Here is a 21,027-nt window from a genome sequence, read left to right on the forward strand (position 1 = left end):
TTTCCCTGAAAACACAAGCGTGCGGCCGTGCAGTCTTTTGCAGTATTCTTTTTTTTTTTTTTTTGCGAGGGGTTATATTTTCAGTTTACCGTTTTAGAACAAACAGATACACACACACACAACGCACACACACATACACACACACGCACTGCTTAAGTCAGCTTGACCAAAATCACAGCCTGTACCAGAGTGTCCCGCAGTGTGGTCAGGGCTAAAAAAGAGCTGGCGGTTAAGGGAGGGGTAAAAAATAGAGACTGCTCAGGAATGATGGGAACTGCGCTATGTTAAGGATGATTGATACTCTTCATGCGCGCTCGAAGACCGCACGTCTTCCTGATGTTGTCACGCCCGCAGATAATGCCGTTTTGTACTGCGTAGGTTCGCTGCGCTTCACAGGCTCCACGTGCAGCCAATGCAGGCAATTCAATTCATCCAAACCCACAATGCAACTGGGAGACAGGGGTCAGCACAACAGGAACGTCAAGGCAGGATAATCTGTCTTGTATTTACATACAAAATATCAAAGGACATTGAAGGACCTTATCAAATAAAATCACATCAGGATTATGTGTAACATTTTTAATTTATCATTTTGACTAACACCTAGATTTAAATAGTGCTGTCCTGTTTTTCACCTATTGCCAAAGATTTACCATTTTTAGGATGAGTATTTTACCACTCCCACCTGGTGGAACACACTGAACTGCATCTAAATTTTGCCTCCATCTTTAAAATCTGGATTTTCCTCACGTACGTCTCTCTTTCTTACATGCTTTTCTCCTGTGGCAATGTCGCCATTTGTTTTCATTCATCTCAAATTCACATATTTCAAGAAAGTTAAAATTGGTCTTTAAGTTAAACCAGCCTTCTGGGTCAGCTGAAATTGCCAGTATTCACATTGGTATTTTGAGTATTACCATGCTTTTGTTACTCATGCATCAATAAATACCTATCCTAGATGTAGGAGTCATGTCTTTTTGGAGTCCTTTTTTGTAATCTTAAGAACTTAAGTGCTGAGGAAATTATCAGCCTCAGATGACTGTTGTGTACATCAGTATTTATAGATGTTGGTTGTGTAGGGTCGTTAAGACCCAGAACCAGTAGAGAAACAGGAGAAGCATGTGTTCAACTCTCGGCCTGTTTCCCACCAGTCTGTGGGTTCATCTGAAACAGAAACATATGCAAGATGAACCCCGTGGCCCAACCCATCCCCGTCTCCCACAACCCTTCACTCTGGCATGTGACAATGGCCTTTCAAAGGGAGCGATGACAAATCAAATTCGAACAATCGATTGATCGCTTGATTCTGTAGACAGCACTTGAAGTTGGCAAGGAGTTTCACAAGGAGAAGATTCTGTCAAATGGCCTTATGGATAATATGAGTAGAAGAACATGAAAAATTAATGCAAGATGAAGGAGAAAAAAATTTTTATTGTGTCCTCCTTTAACCTCGAGCTATGAAGTTTCACAAGTCACACAGGACTTAACTGTCACACTGAAATCAGAAACAGTCTGCTGTATCCTTAAAGGTCCAGTTTAAGCTATTTGACATGAAAATGCAATTTACAGCCATTGTACCAGTGATTATACCAGAAGCAAAATAATGATGAGATGACAAAAAAGAGAGAACACAATCAAAAAACAATCTTCCTCCAAATTGATCACGAACACATGAACCTTCTAATTGCATGCAGAAACACAAACGCCAAGCCATGGTGGCAGCAAGAGCTGAAAACCAATCAATGCAGAGCATTCTGAGGCAGAGAGGCTGAGAACCAATACAGAGTATTCTAAGGCAGCAAGTGCTGAGAACCACTCTAAGTTTCTGGTAAGAGTGAGTGCTGGTTTACATTACTGTACACAATTGCAGTTTTCAAAATGGGGATTTTTCTTTTTTTTTGGAGGAAAAACAAAAACAACAGCTGGATTGGACTGTCCATTCCAACATAAGCTTAAGTCACCTTTCTTTGGAAGTGGGGGTCAAATTAATGAACGCTTTTGCACAAGAAGGGATAAAGTGGGATTATAAAGTATCCCTCCCTTTCTATATACCACCTGTTGAAGCTGCTCCTTGTTCCAGACTGTGAATCTTGATTTCATGGCATTTTCATTCAAGACTGAAAAAATGGCACTAAAACTTCATTTAAAAGCCATGAACACAGAAAGATACCGTTGCAAAAAAAACAACAAAAAAAAAAACAAGAAAACTCTGTTCTCTGAAAGCAATATAAATTTCATTTGGTGCTTCAAAAGGATATGAGGCAGTGGGTTGAAAGTAGATCTGAAGGAGCACTTAAGTGTTTGTTGCATCAGTACATTAATATAAACACACAAAGGGGAAAAGTGTTCTCTTCTCCAAGTTAAAAATGGTTTACTGGTAGAAAGGCTGACTCACACAGTCCATCTGAACTTCAAGTCAAGTGATGATGGCTTTCTGTGGCAAAATTTTCATTATTTTTGTGTTTAGACAAAGGTGAATCTCTGAAATAATGGTCTATTTTGGAATGAACGAGAGAGGCTGGCTGATCTCCCTGGGCTGATCTCTTTTTATATTTCACCGTTCATAGTTTTTATTTAGATTTTCCTTCATCATATTTTCTTCAATATGTAAAAAATATTGTATATGTAAAAAAGCATTCATTGAATATGGTCAGACTCAGGATTTCCTGTTGCAGTAAAAGCAGGATTGTTGACATTGTGAAAGTTTCAGATTAACAGACATGCTGTACTGTACATATTTGTCTAGTTTAAAGCCCTTTAAAATGTCAAGTTCTCAGTGCTGTATAATAGGGTATGGAGACTAGACGATGAAATGAATCCCCAAAGAATAGCAGATCTACATCCACATTCTGCATCACAGAGGAAATGGAACTGTTCATAATGAACATGAGCCACAAAATACAGTATAGTAGCTATAAGCAGGTCCAGTTTTTATTTAATCAAAAAAATCTGCCACATATCAAATATAATCTGCGCTTGCTATTCTTGGGAATTATTTTGGGCGCATGTTTACTCCCACAGTGGCGCTGTATTTACTTCCTGAGAGGAAGAGCCAGGGCATTCTGGGAGATAATGTGGAGAGTGATGTGTTAAGGTGACAGCGCTGTTTACTCTGCGGCCCATTAGGGTCCCTCGCCTCTCCTTTATTCAGGGGCGGAGGTCAACATCGCCCGCGCCGATCTCCCTGGCACGAAGAGCAGGGCGACAGAAACACACTGCGGAAAGTCAGCGGTGCAATGTAGGACCAAAAGTATTCGGACACCCCTTGGACTGGGGCTGTTTTTCACAGTTTGGGCTAGTTCTCTTTGTTCCAGTGAAGGCAAATCTTAATGCAATGACTTTCAAGATGATTCTGTGCTTCCAACATTGTGGCTAAGGTTTGCAGAAGGTCCTTTCCTGTTGCAGCGAGACAATGTCCCCGGGCACACAGCGAGGTCCATATAGAAATGATTTTGTCAAGAATGATGTGGAAGAACTTGACTGGCCTGCACAGAGCCCTGACTTCGACACCATCCAACACCTTTGGGATGAATTGGAAAGCCAACTGCAAGCCAGGCCTAATTGCCAAATCAGTGCCCCACCTCACTAATTCTCTTCTGGCTCAATGGAACCAAAATCCTGCAGCAGTGCTCCAACATCCAGTATAAAGTCTTCCCAGAAGAGTGGAGGTTGGTATAGCAGCAAAAGATGGACCAACTCCATATTAATGCCCATAATAACAAAGCACAGCTCATTCTCATTCAACAGCTAGAAATCTTGTTGAGCTGCTTAATTAGTAGAATCAGATGTCCAAATTTGGGTTGAAATGAAAACCTACAGGATGGTAGACCTCCAGGAAGAGGGTTGGGAACCATTGATGTAAATAGAGATATCTTGCCCCCACCCCCACTTCTCAAAGTCAATAAGGAAATAGCTAAGTACAGATGTGATTATGAACTTTCCATTGGCATTTGGGCTTGGTGATGTGCTTTTTATTTACAGACCCATTAGTGCATCTCCGCTCATGTGTGCTTGTTGTTGCAGACATTTGAGTGGCATTAGACCAGGACACACTCATCAGTGTAAGAGGCCTGGGTTTGCCACAGCTCATAGAGTAGACCGCTCATCACTGACTGCACAGAATATCACACAGACCGGCACCTCGTATATGGTTCTGCTTGTCACATGTAGGGATTCAAGCCAAACAGAGCACTGCATGTTAGACAAAGTGATGTATGGTGCTCATTGACCTGTATGGAAGCTGGGGGTTATGCTGAAGGCTAATGTGAATGAAGTGTGCATAGTTCAAGCTAGTGTGTGTGTGTGTGTGTGTGTGTGTGTGTGGCGTGTGTGTGTGTGAGTGTGTGTCTGTGTTTGTGTGTGTGTGTGTGTGTGTGTGTCCATGTTTGTGTGTGGCGTGTGTGTGTGTGTGTGGCATGCTTGTCAGAGAAGGCTTATGGAGATACTAAGAGGAACCTCATTAAGCCCCGTCAGCCTGAAACAGCATGAGCGAGCTTTTGACCCCTGTTTTAAGATCTACTGCACATGACGCAACTGTGCACGTGCAGAGCATCGATCCTGTAACCGTGACTGAATACGAGCACCATGACAGACTGAATGACTGAATGTCAGAGATCCCTCCACACCCGACACTTCACTCTGGGGTGCTTCAGAAACGCTCTGCCACAAACGCTCTGTTTGAGAACACGTTCCCCTACTTACCCATAGTTCGACCCCCCTGCCCCCCAATCCAGGGCCCAGGGCTTTAAGGAGGAAGGGGGAGGAGTGCTGAGTTCACACAACAAACATGGCCTCTTCCTTTCGCCTTTCAACACAAACATGGCTTGTCATGCAAAGCTCAGGTGTCAGTCACAGAGCGGCTCTTCAGCATCGGTGACATCACCGCCATGGTCTTACGATCACAGCAGGCAATCAGAGGGACGATGATATCTCTATGGTACCTCTCATCTCAAATGCAGAGGCCTATAAAGTGTGTTATACATTGTGCATTTTGGCACAGGGCAAAACAGAGCATCTGCAGTTTCTGTTCATGGGGTCTGGCCTGTTCCATGTTTGTCCACTTGAAACCCCTTTGAGGTGGCAATGTAGCAAGTATTGACTTTTAATCACCAACCCAAAATATATTAAACCAACATGATATATAACTGCAAAAAAAGATTTAATTTTGGAATTTATTTTTAATACATAAAAAATTATTTAACAGTATTTACCTAGGTATAATTAGATTGTGTACTTAGTTTTGACTGAACAAAGGTGGTGATGACAGGAATGTGAGAAGGAAAAAAAAATCATATTTCTTTTCAATTCTAATCGTTGTGCACATTTAACTTGGAATTTTGAAGTTTAACTAAAGGAGTGGCGGTACAGAGCTGCTCTTTTTGAGTCTGTATCGTTTTGGAAACAGTGATCACATGTAAAGAAACCTCCAGAAAACTGAAAATAACAGATGAGGGACTGGAGCTCATAATATCCGGCTGCTGCCTAGCCTCCCCCCCCCCCCTCCCCCCCAGGCCTCAGGGATGAAGGGACGGGAAGCAACAATAGTGTGAAGGTGGGGGCGATACACCTAGGGCCCTGTCTGAATGGGTTAGACCCTGTGAACAACCCACCGCAGCACTAACACACACACCCCTGTTCAACCCCGAAACTCACAGCTACCAAAGCAGCTCTTCCGCACTGCCAGGGTGCTTTTTGATGATGTCATAGCAGAAGCAGCTCTTCCACACTGCCGGTGTGCCTTTGAATATGTCAAAGTAGAATATTCAGTGCTAATTAAACTCTACCAGAGTTTATGTGACTCTATATTGTAACACCCATATAGAGGGGTCTTCAAATGGGGGACCCACATCCAGGCTCAAAGGCATCCCGGGGACCTCTGTCATATGTTACAAGGGGTTATATTTAAAAAAAAGTTTTAAGATCCTGAATGGGGAGGAGGTAGTTGAAATAGCACTCGCAGAACAGGGGTAGGGGTGGAGTTAGGATTGCAGGATCATGGACCGAAGGGAGGGGGCACGGACCCCCCTGTGAGAAAACCCAGGCCCAGATGTACCGCACTCTATAGCAGTTTACACAACACTGGACATTTTACAGTGTAAGGCACCCAAGGCTCGTGCCACTCATAAATGATATTGTTTTTGGAGCTGCCGCAGGTACTCAGACACGGAGCTTTGCCGTAATCCGCTGATCCGGTGGCCTGTCCCGGACAGACACGTGCACGGGGCCTGGCCAGGGTGAAGTCAGGTGGAGGGCCTGACTAGCCGGAGCTTTTCCCCCCCTAAAAGGGATGTTATTAGTGCTTCCAGAGCACTCAGCCATCATTACACTGAGGCCATGTGAAGAGAAAGAGCTCTTATGAGCTCCTAGTGAGGACATTGCCAGTATAGGACAGGCAGCCAGCGATGGAGACGGATGAGGGGAGAACAGGAGGAGGGGAGGGGTGAAAGGACAACCTGTTCTGTCAGTAGAAACAGAAAATACTCAGTGCAGTATAGGGGACAGACAGGAAAAATACCTGCAGCTGCGTGTTCATTTCATCAAGAAGAGCTCCAGTCTGCAGGTTTTTTTTCTTTTTTAGCTGGGCTGTTTACAGCACGCAGTGTCATGTGTTTACTAAGCAGTCTCATGCTTCCTAATGGATAGCTACTTTCTGTTTAGAAATACACACACTATTTACCAAGAGTCCTTATGCACAGGAGGAAGCAAAACCTAATTATTGTGACAAATTATGTCCACAAAACATTTAAAGAGGATGCCATTTCCTTATTATAAAAAAATGGTAATAATTCTGCCTTTTAATTGATAACAGTGTTTATAAAGAGATGATAATTTCTGAAATTCTCTTCAGAAAGAGGGATGGAGAGTTCACCTGAAAGCTTGGAGAAAGCTCAAGTCAAGCGCTGCACACATTGTTGCTTTAATTTCATCTCAGTGGTGATTCATGTCCATTCCACAAAGGGGTTCGCCTCATTAATGCTTTGTTTAATGTGCTTGAACTCCTCTGGAGTGTTGAATTAACCTGGTCACCATGGCGACATAGAACTAAATGAAAGGTAAAGAGAGCATGTCCATTAGAGTTCCCATACAAGCTTGCCAGTGTAATAGCCTGGTACTGCAGGGAGAAATAAAAATGATAATTCCCATTGGATTTTCCCTTAAATTTCCTGCAGCTATCCACAAAGAGTCCCAGTGCTTGTCTTAAATCAGTTACAGCGGGACACAAATAGGACAGGGAGGGCCTGAGCAAGCTCTTGAAACAACATCCCCTATCGGCGTAGGATCGGTCTCTAAAACATTCAGCAAAGACTACAAACGCGCTACACTCTGTCTGCCTGTCACAGAAAAAAGTGCCACCATGCTTTCTTAATCTCAGAGCAATCAAGAGCCCCACACGCATGCAAAAATAAATAAAAATTTAAAAAACAAACACGTCTGGCCTAGTTGTACTGCTTGTGTCGCCTGTATGAGCTCACTGTTCTGGTTTCAGTTCGGGGCATCTTTAGCCCACCTCTGTGCTTTTGCACTGATGTTCAGCTTCTAGCTAAAAGCACAGGGCCCCAAATGGGCCCATATCAAGATGTGGAATAAACATTGTAAATGAACATCAGGCCAGTGTTTTCAGTGCTCTGAACACACAGCCCTCGTTTTCTAACGAGCGATTCCAATAAACAACGTCAGCGGTACCACATTGAGATCTGCTATTGATCGCAGACTGTTTACTGCAGCGGGAGATTAAGCTCAATTACACAGCTGCATGCGTGAGCAGTCAAAATCAATGCATTCTGCATTGTTCCTGCGGGGGAGTAATTCTGCGAGAGGTTAAAGTGTCAGACGCTGGATGTGATGAAAGGATCGTTCCCATTCACGAGGGTTCATCATTTTTCTCCCAGGTTGATACCTCAGGCCTGGCGAAGTGGCCTGGTGTTGAATCAGGACAGGAGCCCAAGTACAGTCAACCTTTTGCCAGTCCAAGTCTGTGTAACCTCCTCCTCCCATTCCTGACTTTGATAAAGAGCAGCCTGCTGTATGGCTGACAGTCCAATGGCTTTAGGTTATTCCTCATTTTTTTTGTAAACCTATACAAACACCAGTGTTAATTATTAAGTATTCCGCCCTTGATATAAATGTGCACTGTTTGCTGTCCAGCCAACCTATATGCTATTTTCTATTAATAATTATCAATATTTCACAGAGACTGTACATTCCAGTACAGTCTAAATGGCACCGCTAACTTCCCCGCTCCTAAATGTCAACTTGGCAGTGATGTCAACATTGTTTAACCCACATAGATATAGAGAGCCCCAAGGTAAGAGGACAATGAATGGTTTAAACCTTTATACTGTAGGTGTGCCAGTCTTTCTAACACGACCCATTGTTCCCAGAACTTTCAAAATATTCTAAACATCCTTGCTATGCTTGGGGAAGCATAATTAATGCATTTTTTAAAATAATGGAGTTTCTGGGAACTCTGGATTTTATGAGCTTGCACGTGTGCGACCGGAGGCCCACGTGGCCTCGGTGCTGCGATCTGCTCAGTGTCCAGGCCCCGCGGCCTACATTCAGGAGCAGAGCGGAGGGCCCCGAAGTGTGGCAGAAGGCTCACATGGAGATCACTCCACACGGTATAAAAAAAGATTAAAGCAACGCTCAAATATTTACAGCCCGACTATGAGACCGGGCGGGGTTTTTGACGGGAAGCTCTTTTAAGGCTTTGCTCCTCTCCGTCTCTTTGTTTGACCTGCGTGGCAGTCCACCAAACACACAGAACACAGCCAGCTCTGTTGCTGGGGCGACCCCCGTTTCTTTCACCTCGGTCATATCTGGGTGCCCCGCCCCCCTCCCAGAAACGCACACCTCACATTCTACTGAGAGTCCGCCGGCCGCACTGACTGATACCGGATTACATGTCCCATTATGTACTGAGTTAGCTGGCACTTTTATCCAGGGTGAGTTACACTGCGCACAGTTTTACGCATTCCATTAATCTCTCGTGCAGCTGGGTTTTGTACAAGAGCAAACGCCCTTCTCATCCCGTCTCTGCAGCCAGCGAACTCAGCTAAAAATTTAGGTAAAAGATTTCAACGAACAACTTTGTTCTGCAATGTCACAATAAGAAGAGGAAATAATATACAGCCTTCATTCTGTCTCAATTAAATCTACTATGAATAATTGTATTGATTTTGTTCATACAAATCTTTGGGTGCACACCAGGAGTGTAGTGTTTTCCATTTTAGCATGTCAATGTAAATTAAGAATGTTTAAACTATAATAGCAGATTAGAAGTCAAAAATCTTCTTGACTGTACTTTGATTGCAGACAATCGGCAGGTTCAAAGATAATATTAGGATAATATTCAAAGATAATATTACTTACTAGATAAAATGAATAAGATTTTAAAAATTTGTCAAATAAATAAATAAACAAAATGTCAAACATTTAAAGACAAAAGAGCATTGAGACAGCATTCAGGTCATAAATATCAAAAATAAAACTGAGCAACAGTATGCCTTTTAAACAGACTTTAAAAGGGTGATAGACATTGCTGCTGATGTTATACCAACAAATATTGCACAAATACTCATTGGTATCAGAAGAAAGACATGATAATCTTATCTAGTGATGTTTGGAAGTTACCAGGAAGAAGTAGCTTGCTCAGGGAAAATATGTACAATGGTCTATCCTGTTAGTAAACAGACACGATGCTTCTTCTGGGAAATCTAAATGAACATGGCTTTGCTGGTTAAACACTCTTTTAGCATGAACCTTTACTCCAGGTTTGCACAGGTAATTCAGCCAGTTTTACCAGTAGGCCTTTTTTAATGTCATTGAGCTTGGAGGCAGTTGGAGGCTGAAAGACAAGGCTGGAGGTTCACAGGAGGGAAACACAGGGCAAGATGCAGAGCCCTACCAGCCATTAAGGGAAGCATGTAAAATGTGACTTGGGATGATCAGTCATGTGGACAGGGGTCGGGGGGACAAGCCCTGGGGGGGTGGGGCAAGTTGGGGGGGCAGAGGGTGGAGGGAGGGGGGTTTAGTGGGGTGAATGGGTGCCTGTAACCCAGGGCCGTAGGGTCGCTCTTCCAATCCCATGCAATTTTGTCCTTAAAACCCCAAGCTCAACACGTCACTGTCCCAGGATCACAGTCAGGGACAGACAGCATCATTCAAATGTTTGTAACATTTCCTTTTTTTTCCCCCCAAACATTTACCAATTAAACCGATCTACCATGTGCATTTGACTTAATATGCAAATAAACTTATGCAAATACAAAACCACAAGGTTTTTACTGGAGTATGCACAGTTAATTTGTCCAGTTACTTTTGATTCCTTAAAATGGGGGGGACCATGTATAAAAAGGGTTGTCATTCCAACAATAATCCCCTGAAATGGATGTACCCTCAAGGTAAAGCTGTCAGTCTGCACTTTAACCTCATATTCATTATTTTATTTCAAATCCAATGCGCTGGAGTACAGAGCCTAAACAACAAAAAATGTGTCATTGTCCCAATACTTTTGCATGCTGAGGAGAAACAGGACAAATACCTAATAAAATGTCTGCTCTTCGTTATGTCATAGCCCCAGGCCTTACATCTGGAAATCACTTCAATGTCAAAGGGTGTTTTGGTTACGCTTCTGCACTTGGCCATTTTTAACAATGCACCTCATTTTGCAAGCCAAGGGTTTCAAAACTTGAACCTGCTGGCTAGTTTTATTCAGACTCCAACATGTCAAAATGCATTTATAGCAAAATAGCCAAAATAACCAACCTTGACACAATAACAAATCTCTCTTCCACTGCCTAGAAGAGGTTTCAGTCTACAATGTGTACATCATTTGCTCGTCCTCTGTTACAAGTACCTACTGTAATTACAGCCAAACTTATCATCCCCTCTTATTTTTATAATAATGATGTAATGATGATGAAATAATAATGATACTATAATAATAATGTTTATGAATTAATTTTCTGTAGATTAATTACATTTTAACATTAATAAATGCTTATAATGATGGGATGGAAGGGGCACAGACAAGGAGAATAATTATGGTGACTTCTGACTGGCATAGCTTGGTATCACACACATACACACACACACACACACACACAATGCTAATTAAAACGGTCTTAATAGCAGTGCCTCTTAACTGCCACTCCACACTCACAAAGCTTAACCCACTAACCCAGGCTCCACGGCCCCTAAATGCCTATGAGGCACCACCCCGCGCTCTGATTGGACGCAAAACCGGCCCCACACAATACGCAGCGCTGATAAGCAGCCCAAGCTATCAACAGCGAGATCATTTCCACACTCCGGCTGGCCCCCGACAGGATCCGAGTCTCCTCCATCACCCAACCTCGATGCAATTAAAACGGGACGGGCCTCAAAGTGAGCAGCCTCCTGAAGCCGTGCCCGCCAAGTCGCTACCGCTCTGACGGGCAGGCTCCCCGATGCCTGCTGACAGCCAGATTAGCGCCCGTGGAAGCGAGGCCTCGCGCACCCTGATGGGAATACGGGCGACGTCCCCGGCTATTAGGCCCCAGCCGGTCTGAAGCGGCCCCCTCTTCAGAGCTTTCAATGCCGGCTGGCGATTTTCGGGGGGGGGGGGGGGGGTGGGCAGACTCACGACCGGAGCGTCGCGGGGTTAGACCCTCCCGCCGTACCGCTTTGTGGATGTGCCGCTAGGACGGAGGCGTTCTAACATTTCCCTCTCAGGTGCCTCAGCTCATGGAGCAAACATAAAATAGCAGCCTTTTCTTTCACTTGGTACCTCCTACTGACACATGGAATTCCATCAAATTCACTTTATCCAGGGGTAGTGTACAAATAGCCATATATGTAACGAAATATGGGTATTTCATAGTGTCTCATTGTTGCACAGATGATAAGTAAATACATTTTTGATTTAGACCCAGAAGATTCTCACAGAAGCTGGAATAAGTTCCCCATTAACTGTATGGAATATAATTGCAATGCAGTGGGTCTCTGCATGCAGACAAGTACATTAACCTGGCGCTGTTCGTTGACAATAAACTTTTTATGGCCTCAAGCCTGGTGTCTCCTGAATGTAATTTGTTTCTCTTTTTGAAATGAAATGTCAGCCATTCTGAGTGTAAAAAACACTCATAAAATGTGAAATGAAGGACAACAACTGCAAATCTGCCTTTCCACAATATCTACTGTACAGTAATTAAATTTATATTTCGATAAACATTAAGTGTATTGAGTAAACGTTCTGATGTTTGTGACCAGCTGTGGTCCATATAAGGACACCAGAGGTTCAATACTGTCGTCTGTTTGATGAAAGGTTCACAGGGCAGACAAAGGGAGTGGAAAAGGTGAATGGCTGCTGTTCATTTGGCTGTTCCTGCTGTCTGCGTGGCTGGAGGGCAGCTTTTAATAGCCATCCATCACCAGTCTCCTCGCTGGCCTGATGCCCCAGTCCTTCAGTCAGCCCTGGTCTGGCTGAAAGGCTAGTGTATAATGCTGTTAATCCCATAGATGTGATGTATAGGCTGTGTGTGTGCGTGTGCGTGCATGTCTGAGTGTGTGTGTGTGTGTGTGCGTGTGTGCATGTCTGAGTGTGTGTGTGTGTGAGTGTGTAAGTGTGTGTATGCGTGTGCATGTGCATGTCTGAGTGTGTGTGTGTGTGTGTGTGAGTGCGTGTGTGTGTGTCTGCGTGTCTGTATGAGGGGTGGGTGGGTGAGTATCAGGGTCTTGGCCATGTTCCCTGACAGCCATGTGAAATAAAGCTGAAAAGCTGAACACATTGTGTGTGGTGGAGGCAGCTCAAAGGCGGGGAGCTGTAAGCTGTTAGGCATCTTGGGGCAGGGCGGCTGGGATCAGTTAGGCTTCATTAAATATGTTCCTCATCGTGTTTTAGGGCACACGGCTGGAAGTGAACCTGGTGAAAGGGCTGCAGGATGGGAGGTGACCCACATTGTGGGTAGTAGGGGGCGTCGCCCCCGGGAACCCACATTCCACATGATCGCCCACAGTAAACAGACTGCTCAGTCTGCCCTCGCGTCTCCTCTCTGTCTGTTTGCAGTCAGGCCCATAACATTTTCTGACACTTACATACATGCATAAATACACACACACAGGAACACATGCACACACACACACACACACACGCACGCGCACACACACAGACATGCACGCATACATACACACAGGCATGCATGTACACACACACACACACACATACGCACACAAAAACCAGCACGTGCGGGCGCACACACACGCACACACACAGACAAACACATGTATGCGCACACACACAGGCACGAACACACACACAAACAGGCACGCACGCAAACACGAACATGCATGCATGTAAGCGCACACAAAGCCATGCACACACACACACAGCCACGCATACACACAGACACACAGGACAGCATGCACGCACACACCAAAAAAAATTCACACCCCTCTTTCTCACTTTGTGCACCCTATGCAAGCATAAAACTATTGAGTTGTCTTCTACAATGTTTCATGGGATTATGTGAACAACTTTAACCATCCAAAATCTTTCAAAATCCTTCAGATCATTCTGTCTGTGCTTGTGGACTGCTCTCTTTGGCTCAAACCACATGTTTCTGATCGGTTTCAATTCTGGAAACTTGAATTTTGTGGTCAGTAAATCATTTCTAGTTCATTGTGAGCTGTGTTTGGGATCATTGTCTTACTGAAAGATCCATTTGTGGTCAAGTTTGCTGGCAGAGGGAGCCGAGTTTTTGGCCCAAAATGTTTAGGTGATGGTTTTACAAGAGCCCCAGTAGATACAAAACCAAATCAAAACATCGAAGATCCTCCACCATATTGCATCACAGGTATGCTTTTCAACAAAACGTCTTTCTTCTGAAGCCTAACTGTTCCATTTTGGTCTCATCTGACCATAACATCCATTTAGCAACCCCTACAAGCTTATTTTTGTTGATCACACTCAAGAGGCTTTTTCATGCCAACCCTTCAAACAGCCTATTGCCTTGGAGGCATGTAATGGTAGATTTTGAGACCCTGCATCCCCAAGATGCAGCCAACTCCTCCAGATCTCCAGCTGTGGGCCTTGAATTTTTCTTTGTCTCCCAAATAATCTGCCTCACTGTGGGGGCAAAATGTACTTCAAAATGTACTGCTCATCCTCTACTAGGCCAGGTTCACCATGCATATACACACACATACACACGCAGGGATGCAAGCATGCAAAGACACACCCACACACACGCACACATACACACACACACACGCGCACACACTCAGACACACACACACACACAAGCACATGCACACACACACGCAACAAACACACACACGCATAAATGCAGTGTGTTACTTTCTATGGCATGGTATAAAAAGTGACAAACATGTTTCCGATTTCATGGTTATTGTCCTCACATGAAGAAATTGTTTTGACATGCACATAAACCGTATGTTTTTATAGGATGGAATCCAAATGAATTGAATTTTTAAAGAAATTGATCCAATATGAAAATTTTCTGGGGGGATGGGGGTTCTCTCTAGCTGTGCACATCGCTGCGATATGAGAACATGGGTCTGACAGCTCGGACTCACAGAGGCTGTTTTCTCCCAGCAGTCCACTAAAACCCTGCTTCACTCTCTGAAAGTTCCTCCAATCAAACAAGCCCCGTTTGGGTTACGCCAAGGTCCGAGTGGCTGAGCGAGAGCTAGTCTGCACCAATGGTCTGCAGTGGTTTGTAGTGACATCATCCAATATAGCAAATGTGTCATTCCAACAGTCTCAGACCACTAATTGGAAACAGAATCTGGAGAAGGAGTGAAAAAAAATGAACCTCGCTATCTTGGCAAAGCGTAGGTTTGGGTTTCAGTGTTGAATAAATTCCTGTATGTAGAAGCAGAAAGCGGGGAGTGAAATAGAAGCAAAATATTTTCAGGCTGTATAGAATGGGACCCAGTTCCACAGAGGACAACTGAAATGCATCTTGGGAATTGACCCACTGCAGATGGGCTCCAGAGAGAGCTGCTCTGAATTCTGAGTGGCAGCAATTAATGTTCAGCCACAGGCAGGCAGGGTAGCACCATCCACACTTCATGGGCTAGCAGTGTAGCATAATGATTAAGGAAATAGGCTTGTAACCTAAAGGTAACAGTCTGATTCCCTGGGAGGAGACTACCCTTGAGAAAAGTATTTAACCAGAATAGCGTCAGTACATATCCAGCTGTATGAATGGATACTATGTAAAAAATCACAAAAAAATTAAAAACCTGTGTAACTTGCTCTGGATAAAAGTGTCTGATAAATGCCTGTAATATATAATATATGACCCTGTTCCACATTTCAAACTCCCTCAGGGACAGGGACGGCAGAAGACATTGCACATTTGCTGCTCATATATCCACGCCCTGTAAGAATACGAAGCTAATGCTGGTATAATGGGTTAAATGACCGGAAGTTTTACCACACAAGACCGTACTACGGTCCATTTCACACAGGCTGACACGGGAGACTCAGCAGGGAGAACGCAAGTGGTACATCTTAATTATTTGTAGATTTCAGGTAAGATTTTAAAATAATTTCAAAACAGGAAAACTGATTATTTTTAAATAGGAAATGACCACTATAATGGCTTAAACTAAATTTAAATGGCTGTTGATTGTATTGTGTTAACAGGCTTCTGTCACACAGTTGGAACTGAAATAAAACAGAGATGGCATTACATCCCCAGTCACCACTCATTGCATTCTTTTCTTACGGTTTGAATAGATGGAATAAATCAGCGATAATATCAGTAGGATAGCACAAGAAACAGACAGAAGAAAGAAATAAAATGGGGAAAAAATCAGTCAAGTCTACTGGCAAACGCTACAAATGGTACTCAGGTCTGGCAAAAGCTGACCCTGATGCCACTGTCTTCCCTGTCAGAACATCTACATCATTGCTGATTTAATTACTTATTTTCACTACTGCACACACACACACACACAGAGCTAGATCACAGGTTCTATGGTCGTTAAACCAGCTTGTCATAACCACTGTTGCCCAGAGAGCACAGAGCATACAAGTCAAACCGATAGGTTCAAATATAGCAATGAAAACATCACTTCATTTAGCGATTAGCTAATGCCGCAGTCAAGAAGCCTCTGTGTGCTCTGGAGGGTTCATAGCTGTGAAAGGCTTTATCTGCCTCATCACCTTGTGAAAAAACCTTTAGAAGAAATGTAAAAGTTCAAATGAATTTAATAAACTTAAATGAACACATTCCATTCACAAATTTATTCCATTCCATAATTTATTTATTTTTATGGAATTAATTAATCCCCTAATTTAAAAAAACCCCTAAAGAACTAGTTATTACAGTGCTAAAGCTACAGTATGATCTCCATGTCCTCTAGTTATTATTAGAGAGGACAGCTGTATGAGAACATGTAAAATTATGTGTCCATGGCCAAAACTACAATTTATTACTAATGTCTTTTGACACAGAGCTTATCATCATGCACAGTACACTGAAGCTTACTTTACTAATGAAATAAAATTCAATAACTCAAGCAAGATAAAGTACTCGTTCTAGATGTGTCTATAGACGTTATATACACGCCGCTGTTTCAGAATTCAGCTTGTAATTATTGAATAACAAACTCCGTCTGAACAGAAGGACATTGAAATACAGCTTTGAGCACCAAGTGATTATGGGCAATCTCAAATTCATGTATGATGTTAGCAGGATTCCCTGCATGAGTACACATGGCAGGCTGTTTGGGAAATCATGTTTATTTATTTTTTATTAACAGTTGGCTTGCATTAACCTTGAGGTGCTATACCAGGGAACCACATGAGCCTGAAATGACTGTATCCTGAGAGATATTAAATGGATCTGCTGGTTCCTTCAGACTGACTGACAATACACAAACAGAACAAAGCACGTCAGTGTGGGTCTATAGCATGATACTAATATCAGTTTGTGTGTATGGAGCAATACTTGTTATGTACACATCATAAATGTTTGCAATCTCAAAAGATTACCCTGCCTTTTCTCTCCTACTGAGCTTGGTCTCCTAACTCATTCTTCTTCACACACTTAAATCAAGCCAGTTATTCTCTGTCTTCGAGCAACATAACTGCCAGAGTTCATTTATTGGTCACAGCCATACAATGAGTCAAATTTATTCTGACACTTATGCAGGCAGGTGAAAAAAAACAACACTGAAACACTGCTAGAACATCTCTACCTCAAATGCTCCTCAAAGCTACCTCCGGCCAGGCATATTGCGCCATTTTAAAAATGTGCTTGGCGCACGGATATTGACTTGCGCTAAAGAGCAGCGCTCTTCTCCGTGACCTCAGTTATGCGATGATGTATTACACGCCCTGACGTTCCCTCTAAGCGCCCCCCCCCTCCCCCCCTCCTGAAAGTTCATTACCGTGGCATAACCTCACTGCATTCTGACAGCTCTCTAGAGCGGGCCAATCGTGTTTATTAACTGCCACGTGGACGTAAACAGAACACACACTGGCATTCCACGTTTCTAAAGCTCTCAAGAATAAGAAACGTGCGCCTGTCCACTGGGTCCAGGTTGCGTGTGCATGTTATGATACATGTATGCATGCATGCAAACACGCAGACTCAATAACATGTGATTATAGGCAGACTGCATGTATCAGTTCACTCTCCAAAGCCAAGAATCAACTGTTAAGATAACAAATAACATTATGATATAAAATCGCCTGTGTCTGTATTATCTCTGTGGAACAGTGTAGTAGAAGATTTATTTATTGACTTTTGGACATTAATATAATTGTCACAAAGAGGATTAAATGTACTGAAATAGTACAGTAATAAAACAGCATAGTAATAATGAGGAGTGTGTATGAGCAGTATCTGTGTCACATATGCCCTGCTGAATTCTGTCTAACAGGATAGTGTTTCATTGAACTGACGGTCTTGGAAATAAATTAAAATGAGTGCATCCATGGCCCCTCAGGACATAGTGTATATTTTCAAATAAATACTGACATTGAATATTAATATACATGATTTAAATATCCAGATTTTTCAAACGTTAGTCTCTAATTGCAGAAGACACTTGGATCATGTCATATTCAGAAAAGAATTCAAACCAACACCATATTGGAGTTATTGGAGTAACATTAATATTGGAGTAATGCCCGGTATGAAATCAAAACTGCATGCACTGAATTTGTCTGTGGACTAGCAATCTGTGTTTGTGTTTGCAGCTCATAATATTTGCAATGGTATCCCTCAAACCCCTACTATCCAGTCTTGCAAGAAGATATGCCAAGTTTGCGAGGGCAAGCCATGATAGGATTTTGGGGAAGAAATAATTATATATATATATATATATATATAGATATAGATATAGATATATGCTTAGCAGCCAAAATGCTTAAAGAAAAGTGAAAGGGGCCATGCCTAAAATGAAAACTGTACTTAATGTCATTTTACTGCCACCTAGTGGATAGTTATGACTAGACCCAGACAGCATTAGTGTTGATAGCGAAATATATTCGAGAATATTGACAGAGTAAAAACAGTAAAGCTTGGCTGTTATTGATGTCATTTCTGAGGTTATTTCTGGGGATCTACCGTTCTGCAGCACCCCCGAATGATGCAGCACATTTACTGTGGTCCCAGTTATCATCACAAAATGATAGGGAAGAAAACCAAAAATAATTCACCGTCAAGCAAGAGCCTTTAGCCTAGTAAAAAAAGAAAAGCAAGAAAGTCCTATAAAAGCAATACAAATAAATATACTGTCAGTACAATTTTCTCTGCATGCCTTGTAAATAAACAAAAAAAATTGTGTGAGAAAAGGATTTTTTTGTAACACAGACTGTACAATTAAATAATTCTAATTTTGATCTCATTAAAATATATATATATTTCTTTTATGGTTCTTACATTGAATTTATTAAAGGATCCTACAGACCATTGTGTCTTACAGAGTATCAGTTGACATGATGAAAGCGAAGCTAAACGTTGACCTTCACACAAAAAAAATTGAAAAATTACACAACACGTAACCAATACTGAGGGGCTAAGTGGCTATTAAGAAGCTACACACAGGAACCTCAAACCCCTGATGACCCTAAAGCAGCTCAACAATGTAAATTCAGCTGCTAAATGTGTTGATTTTTTTGGCCTGTAGTTGGAGGTTTGACGTTAATTGTGATGGAAATGAAGACGCCAAGGGCAAGTCTAACAGGTGTACAGAGGCTGTTTCTGTCTCACACATCGCTTGCGCAGATACCCGTGCCATAACGGACAATCCTCTTATCCCCCCCTGTCCCTTAAGCTCTTTCTAATCACCTTTTATAACAGAGTGGACTGTACACCGGGTCCCCACATCTAGCAGACTGTCCATATTACAAGAGGGAGGAAACGTATGAGAGAGCTCCCAGCTATTCAGTGTCACAACTAGATTCCCTCTCTCACGTGATGGTGGCCCCTGAAAATAAAAAACGCCAGTCTGATCTGATCCTACATTCTATCTCTGCGATTTACCTCTGCAGACAGCCCTGTCCAGAACAATATTGGCTGTTCTCACTGAACCCCTAATACACTGGGGCACTGCAGTATGAATGAGTAGGGTACTGTGGGATTGCATTACCCTTTTCACTCTGCACACATTTCACCTATTACATTCCATAAGTGCGTACCAAAGGTCATTGAACAACAGAACAGAGGTCCAATAAGGTACAATTATCATTAAGCATCAATTACACATAGCCATGAACATCAAGTCTAGTTCATGCAGTAAATATAGCCTAAGTTGGTAAAGTTATGGCAAGTCAACAGATGCGTCTTACCATGGGCTTCGACTCAGAACCAATGGCACGCAAGCCATCACTGCCGACTGCTCTCCATTGGGCGTGTCGCCTCCCTTCAGCTCGTCTATTGGCTGACAGTGGCTTTGTGTCATTGTGTGGGTTGTAAGTGTTTAAGGTAACTGGCCAGACACCTGTGGGAGAGAGGTCCAGAGATCAGACAAAACCACAAGCACCTGCACCTCAGCAGGTGGAGATAGAGGCAGAGAAATACAGGAAGAAAGATGGAGAGACATGGAGGGAAACATCATACCTGGGCAAACGTAGGTGTGCTGGAATTACTGCATCGGCTTTCACAGCTTGCAGGGGGAAAAGGTAACAAGGAATGTCCCCATTCCTGTCAGACTGAAAGGGGACATTTCCATTAGTGCCCTGTCATTCTGTAGCAGCCAGACTGCACATGTACAATGTGCTGAAACCAGTGGAGCGGTAGTAACAGACTGCCTGTACTGGAGCACTCTCTCCTCTTTTTCTACTGTCCTTCTCTCTCCCAGCCTCCTCTCTCTACTGGGCTGTCAAACTGAGACAGGCCAGGACGCTGAACTCACCACCAAGGCCACTGTTTTCAGTGCTCTGGGTGTCCAGTAGCTGAGAGAGATGGACTGAGCCAGCAAGCCTTCCAGTTTCCAGTTCTACATATTCTTCTGAAGTAGGGATTCTCAAAATAGCGGGGGGGGGGGGGGCATGCAAAATTAGAAATCAAAAACAAAATAGCCAAGGGAAACCAAAGCAGCCGAGGGTGGTTTGGGGGGGGGGGGGGGTGGGGGCAGGACTAACAGCATTACATTCTTACATTCCCACCCATGCAGCAGGCCATTATGGTACAAAGGGGAATCATCACATATTTTCAGTGAGCTCTGACTTGATCAAGAACATTACGGCAACAATATCAGATATGTGCAGATGGCTTCAGTTCAATGTCAGTGGAATTCTCAAATGCAATCGGAAGTACTGTTCCACTGAACTCATATGAAAGTGACAGTGGGCAAATACGTTTTCATAAGAATTATTAAACTAAAAAAAATGACATGTAGGTCTCAATAAATGGATAATGTCATGAAGGCTGATGTAAGTAGTCAATGCCTTTTTTCAAATAAATAATTTAGCAAAACAACGCAGGTTGTTGACACTGATCTGTGTAAATGAAACTGCATTTCGTTACAACCACAAGATGGTAGTATTTTGCATCATTCACA

The 21,027-nt window shown here is 43.0% G+C and overlaps 1 long non-coding RNA gene across 1 annotated transcript in view; it reads right to left on the bottom strand.

Annotated features, from left to right (window-relative positions):
* Nucleotides 1-21,027, bottom strand: part of LOC135241398 (uncharacterized) — a 29,576-nt gene that overhangs the window by 8,057 nt on the left and 492 nt on the right. The window contains exons 2-3 of the long non-coding RNA XR_010325989.1: nucleotides 20,085-20,176; nucleotides 19,814-19,965 (exon numbers count right to left, since the gene is read on the bottom strand). This is a non-coding gene — a long non-coding RNA (uncharacterized LOC135241398). The remainder of the gene's footprint in view (nucleotides 1-19,813; nucleotides 19,966-20,084; nucleotides 20,177-21,027) is intronic.

The sequence above is a fragment of the Anguilla rostrata genome, chromosome 15, assembly GCF_018555375.3.
Source record: "Anguilla rostrata isolate EN2019 chromosome 15, ASM1855537v3, whole genome shotgun sequence".
NCBI classification, from domain to species: Eukaryota; Metazoa; Chordata; class Actinopteri; order Anguilliformes; family Anguillidae; genus Anguilla; species Anguilla rostrata.